This window comes from Mustela putorius, unplaced genomic scaffold, assembly GCF_011764305.1.
Source record: "Mustela putorius furo isolate JIRA1106 unplaced genomic scaffold, ASM1176430v1.1 tig00000224_pilon_pilon_pilon, whole genome shotgun sequence".
NCBI classification, from domain to species: domain Eukaryota; kingdom Metazoa; phylum Chordata; class Mammalia; order Carnivora; family Mustelidae; genus Mustela; species Mustela putorius.
In genome coordinates, this window is record NW_025421321.1 from 15,435,873 (window position 1) to 15,441,386 (window position 5,514).

At 43.4% G+C, this 5,514-nt stretch overlaps 1 non-coding gene across 1 annotated transcript; it reads left to right on the top strand.

The window, feature by feature from the left end:
* Positions 1-1,453: 1,453 nt before the first annotated feature.
* On the top strand, positions 1,454-1,560 carry LOC123391415. Its single transcript, XR_006606098.1, has one exon. It is a non-coding gene; the product is annotated as a U6 spliceosomal RNA (small nuclear RNA).
* The last annotated feature ends 3,954 nt before the right edge of the window (positions 1,561-5,514 follow it).

The window sequence follows — 5,514 nt, forward strand, 5'->3', positions numbered from 1 at the left end:
CTTTCAAACTCTTCTTGGAATGTTTCCTCCTCTTCTGGTCTTGAGCCACGATCTCCCTGCAGCCCTCTCAAGGGAGGCTGTTTATTCTCATATTCTCTGCACCTGAGGGCTGACAGGTGGAGTCTGTCTTTATTATTCCTCATGGTCATTTCCAGCCCCTCAAAAAACCCTGCACCTTGGGCCCTTCTGCTCCCAGTTTCACCCTCCTCCCTCCTCATCCTTGTCATCTCCCAGACTCTTGGTGTGCTCCCTCACCCCTGGAAGACCCCCAGGTCCAACTTCTTCATCTTTTTCTCCACTCCCCAGCCTGCCATTATCCTCATCAGCAACCTCAAACATATCCACACCCTGACCTCTCGCTTCCTTCACCTTCATCTCCAATAATTGCTGCCTTTGTTCTCCATCACATTTATCCCTGAAGACTTTATGGTCGCCCAAAGCCTCACCACTTCTGAAATCAGAAATTCTACCTCCCACTCTCCCTCATCATCTCTGAGCCTCTCAGCTCCCTGGCCCAAGAGCCCCTAAATAGTTCTCTGGCTTCAGAGAACTCTCCAGTTTGCCAATTCCTTCACTTTCTCTCTATTAATCTGTAGTCCCCTAGTGCCTTCACTTTCTTTTCCCAGATTCCCTGGCTCGTGGATGAATAAACTGTGGTATATTCACACAATGGAATATCATACAGCAGTAAGTAAAGAGCCACGGCAACATAAAGCAAATGGATACATCTTAGCAATACACAATTAACTGAAAAATGTTAATCCCCAGAGATCACATAGAGAATGATAATTTTTTATTGAGGTTACAGTTAATAGAAAATATATGTATATCATATTTGGAAATATACACAGGCATAATAAAACTATATAAAAAGGAAAGCAAGAGAATGTGGTATACAGGATTCAGGATGATAGTGACTGCGGGTAGGGGCGGCAGGGGGATGGGATAGGGAGAGGAACCATATGTAGGATGTGGGTCATTGCCAAGGCTTTTGTTCGGGTGGTGATATTGCAGGTGCCTATTACATCATTCCAAATAACTAATTAAATAAAAATAAACCATGCGTGGATCTTTGGTGAGTGTGTCAGGGAACCAGTGCTGTGTGGAGCCAATAAATCCAATAAAATAAAGATTCCATGTGTTATCATGACATTACTTGCTTGCAAATATATTGAATCTCTCTCATCCTCCCACCACCGAATCCACAAAGATCTCTGGGTCTACACCAATTTTTCTTATTCCTCCTGTCACAATGGAACAAGCATCCCAGCTTCTTTCGCCCAAGAAGAATCTCATCCCCTATTCCCTAGATCCTGTCCCTTCTCATCTCCTCAAGGATTTTGCTCCTTGGCTAAACCCCCAGTCTCTGCTTATCAATCCCTGTCGCGAATCGGTCATTTCCAGGAGCATAGAAACATCCTGTAGTCTCTCCCATCTTAAAAACAGACAAACTGTGCTCGCTTCGGCAGCACACATACTAAAATTGGAATGATACAGAGAAGATTAGCATGGCCCCTGCGCAAGGATGACACACAAATTCGTGGAGCGTTCCATATTTTTTAAAAGAAGGGCCATATGTACCCCAATGTTTATAGCAGCAATGGCCATGGTTGCCAAACTGTGGAAAGAACCAAGATCCCCTTCAACGGACGAATGGATAAGGACGATGTGGTCCATATACACTATGGAGTATTATGCCTCCATCAGAAAGGATGAATACCCAACTTTTGTATCAACATGGACGGGACTGGAAGAGCTTATGCTGAGTGAAATAAGTCAAGCAGAGAGAGTCAATTATAATATGGTTTCACTTATTTGTGGAGCATAACAAATAGCATGGAGGACAAGGGGAGTTAGAGAGAAGGGAGTTGAGGGAAATTGGAAGGGGAGGTGAACCATGAGAGACTATGGACTCTGAAAAACAATCTGAGGGGTCTGAAGGGGCAGGGGGTGGGAGGTTGGGGGAACCAGGTGGTGGGTATTGGAGAGGGCACGGATTGCATGGAGCACTGGGTGTGGTGCAAAAACAATGAATACTGTTATGCTGAAAATAAATTTTAAAAATTAAAAAAAAAAACCAGACAAACTTCCTGTATTAGTCACGTTAACTGTTAGGCTGCTATAACAAAGAAGTCCCCAAAGATGGTGTATCAAGTAAGGAGAAGTTTCACTCCTGCATGAAAAGGCTAGGAAGGCAGGGTAGGGGAGATATGGTCGCTCTGCCCCACTGTAGCTCTGCCATCCTTAAGTCCCAGTTCCCCCTCAGGATGGAGGCTCTGGGGCTTGTCAGCACTGCAACCTCGCAGCTGGAAGGAGAGGGAAAAGGGGAAGGAGAAGAGAGTCCCAATTCCACTGAAGGGCACAGCCTGAAAGTGCCATGCATCATGTCCATTCACATTGCATTGCCCTCAGACTTGATCAAAATGCACACCAAGTTGCAAAGGAAGTTAGGAAGTATAGTCTTTTGCTGGGCAGCAATGTGTCCACATAAACATCCCATTACTATTCAAGAAGAGGAGAGTGACTGTCAAAGAAAAGCTATCGTTCCCTGCCATAGCCTGCATCTCTGACCACACAAGTAAACACAATAAACTCTTTTCCCCACACAGAACATGTTAATCTCCTGCCCATGCCCTAGACCCATTAGGTCCCATCCATTTTTTTAAAGATGTTTATTTATTTGAGAGAGAGACAGAAAAAGCACGAGCGGTGGGCAGGCATAGAGGGAGAGGGAGAAGCAGACTTCCTGCTGAGCAAGTGCCTGACTCAGGGTTTGATCCCAGGACTCCAAGACTGTGACCATGACTTGAGCCACCTAGGCACCCCAGTCCTGTCCCTTATTGCAACCAGCTCAGAGCCCAGGCCCTCTTGGTGACTGTCAGATCTTGGTATGAAGTTCAGGTATCAGTCTAGTGACATATAAACAAAAAGCAAGTTACCTGTTTGCTCCTTCCACCAGCAAGATGCATATGCAAGAGGAGGTAAGAACAGGAGAACTACAGTTAAAACTGCCTGGTGGAAAGGAAAAATTAGAAAACTCGAAGCAGGAGCATAGCAATTAGTAGATTCCCCCGGGGCAAGAATTCCAAAGGTTCCTGCATCCCTGAGGAGTATGATCCTTCTTACTGATTACCTGAAACTAATTCCTATATCTATTATTCTCCGTGGCCCCTGGCTTTGCCTTCTGCAAGTTCCTTCCTTGTCTCTAGGGCCTCATCTGAAGAGGGCCTTGGAGAATATGTTCTTCTGGGGGGAAGTGAGGATATAGCTTTCACAACATTTCCTGGGGCTGCAGGTTTGGGAGCTCATGGTATTATTTACGCATTGAGCAATCCCAAAGTTGCACAGAGTAGGCTTGCAGACGTTGGTCAATTAATTCCTTGCAAAACCTTATTGTAACACTACAAAAATAAAATACAGAAAATAATTTTGTTTACAATCATATATAATAGTATAAGATAGGAGTACATTGAACAAAAGAAGTTCCAGGCTTGTACATTGAAAACTACAAAATATCTTTAAAAGAAATTAAAGAAGACCAGGGGCACCTGGGCGGCTCAGTTGATTAGCTGTCTGACTCTTGGTTTTGGCTCAGGTCATGATCTCAGGGTCTTTTTCTTTTTGTTTATTTGTTTTAGATATGACACCAAGAGCACAGGAAGGAAGGAAGGAAGAAGAAATAAAGATGGAAGGGAGGGAGGGAGGGAAAGGGGGGGGAGAAGGAAGGAAAGAAGGAAAAAAGGAAGGAAGAGGGGCGCCTGGGTGGCTCAGTGGGTTAAAGCCTCTGCCTTCGGCTCAGGTCATGATCCCAGGGTCCTGGGATTGAGCCCCGCATCGGGCTTTCTGCTCATTGGGGAACCTGCTTCCCCCTCTCTCTCTGCCTGCCTCTCTGCCTACTTGTGATCTCTGTCTGTCAAATAAAAAATTAAAAAATCTTAAAAAAAAAAAAAAAAGGAAGAAAGAGAGAGACAGGGAAAGAGAAAGAAAGAATGAGAAAGAAAGATGGGGTGGCTGGGTGGCTTAGTCATTTAAGCATTAGCCTTAGGTTCAGATTATGGTCCTGGGGGTCTGGGATTGAGTCCTGAGTCAGGGTCCCTGCTCAGTGGGGAGCCTGCTTCTTCCTTTCCCTCTGCAATTCCCCCAGCTTGTGCTCTCTGACTCTCTTTGTCAAATAAATAAATAAAGATCTTAAAAGGAAAGAAAGAAAGAAGAGAGAAGGAGGGAGGGAGGGAGGAAGAAAGAAAGAAAATCATTGGCTTTCATCAACATTAAAACCTTTGTGTTTCAGGGGCTCCTGGGTGGCTCAGTGGGTTAAAGCCTCTGCCTTCGGCTCAGGTCATGATCTCAGGGTCCGGGGATCGAGTCTCACATCGGGCTCTCTGCTCAGCGGGAAGCCTGCTTCCTCCTCTCTCTCTGCCTGCCTCTCCACCTATGTGATCTCTCTCTCTCAAATAAAAAAATAAAATCTTAAAAAACAAAAACAAAAACAAAAACCTTTGTGTTTCAGAGAACACTACCAAGAAAGTAAAAAGACATCCCATAGATTGGAAGAAAAAATGTTGGCAGATTCTATATTTGATAAGGGACTTGAATTTAGAATATATATAGAACTCTTACAATTCAACAATAAGAGCAAATAATCTGATTTAAAAGTGGAAAACGAATTTGAATAGATATTTCTTTAAAGAAGACATACAAATGGCCAATAAGCGCATGAAAAAGAACCCAACATAATTAGACGAGGAGGACATTCAAATAAAACCACAGTGAGATACTATGGTTGAAAAACAGTCTGGCAGTTTCTCAAAAATTTAAATACAGGGTTACCTTGTGACCCTGCAATTCCACTACTAGATATGTATGAGAGAGAACTGAAAATATACATCTACATAAAATTTTGCACATGGATATTTATAGCAAGATTATTTGTAATAGCCAAAAGGTGGAAACAACCTAAAATTCTATCAGTAGTTGAATGGATAAACAAAATGTGATATATCTATATAGTGACACAAAAAAGAATGAAATACTGGTACGTGTTACTGGTTGGCTGAAACTAGAAAACATTACGCTAACTGAAAGAAGCCAGACACAAATGGCCACATCTTGTATGATTTCTGTTTACATGAAACGTCCAGAAATAGGCAGATCCATGGAGACAGAAAGTAGATTAGTGGTTGCCAGCACTTGGGGGAGAGAGGAATGGGGATGTCTGCCAGTGGGTACAGGGTTTCTTTTGGGAGGGATAGGAATGTTCTAGAACTAGCTGGTGGTGATGGTTGCACAACTCTGTGAATATACTAAAAGCCACTGAATTGTACACTTCAAAACGGTGAACTTTATCACATATAAATTGGATTTCAATAAAACTATTTTAAGAAAATTAGTTTAGTTCCAGTCTGTTCCATGCACCCGTAATCCCGCCCAGAAATCTGATCTAGACCCAGTTCTTAAGCCTGAAGACACATTTCTGCGTCTTTACTTACCAGCCGGCACACCAAGTGCATCCTACCC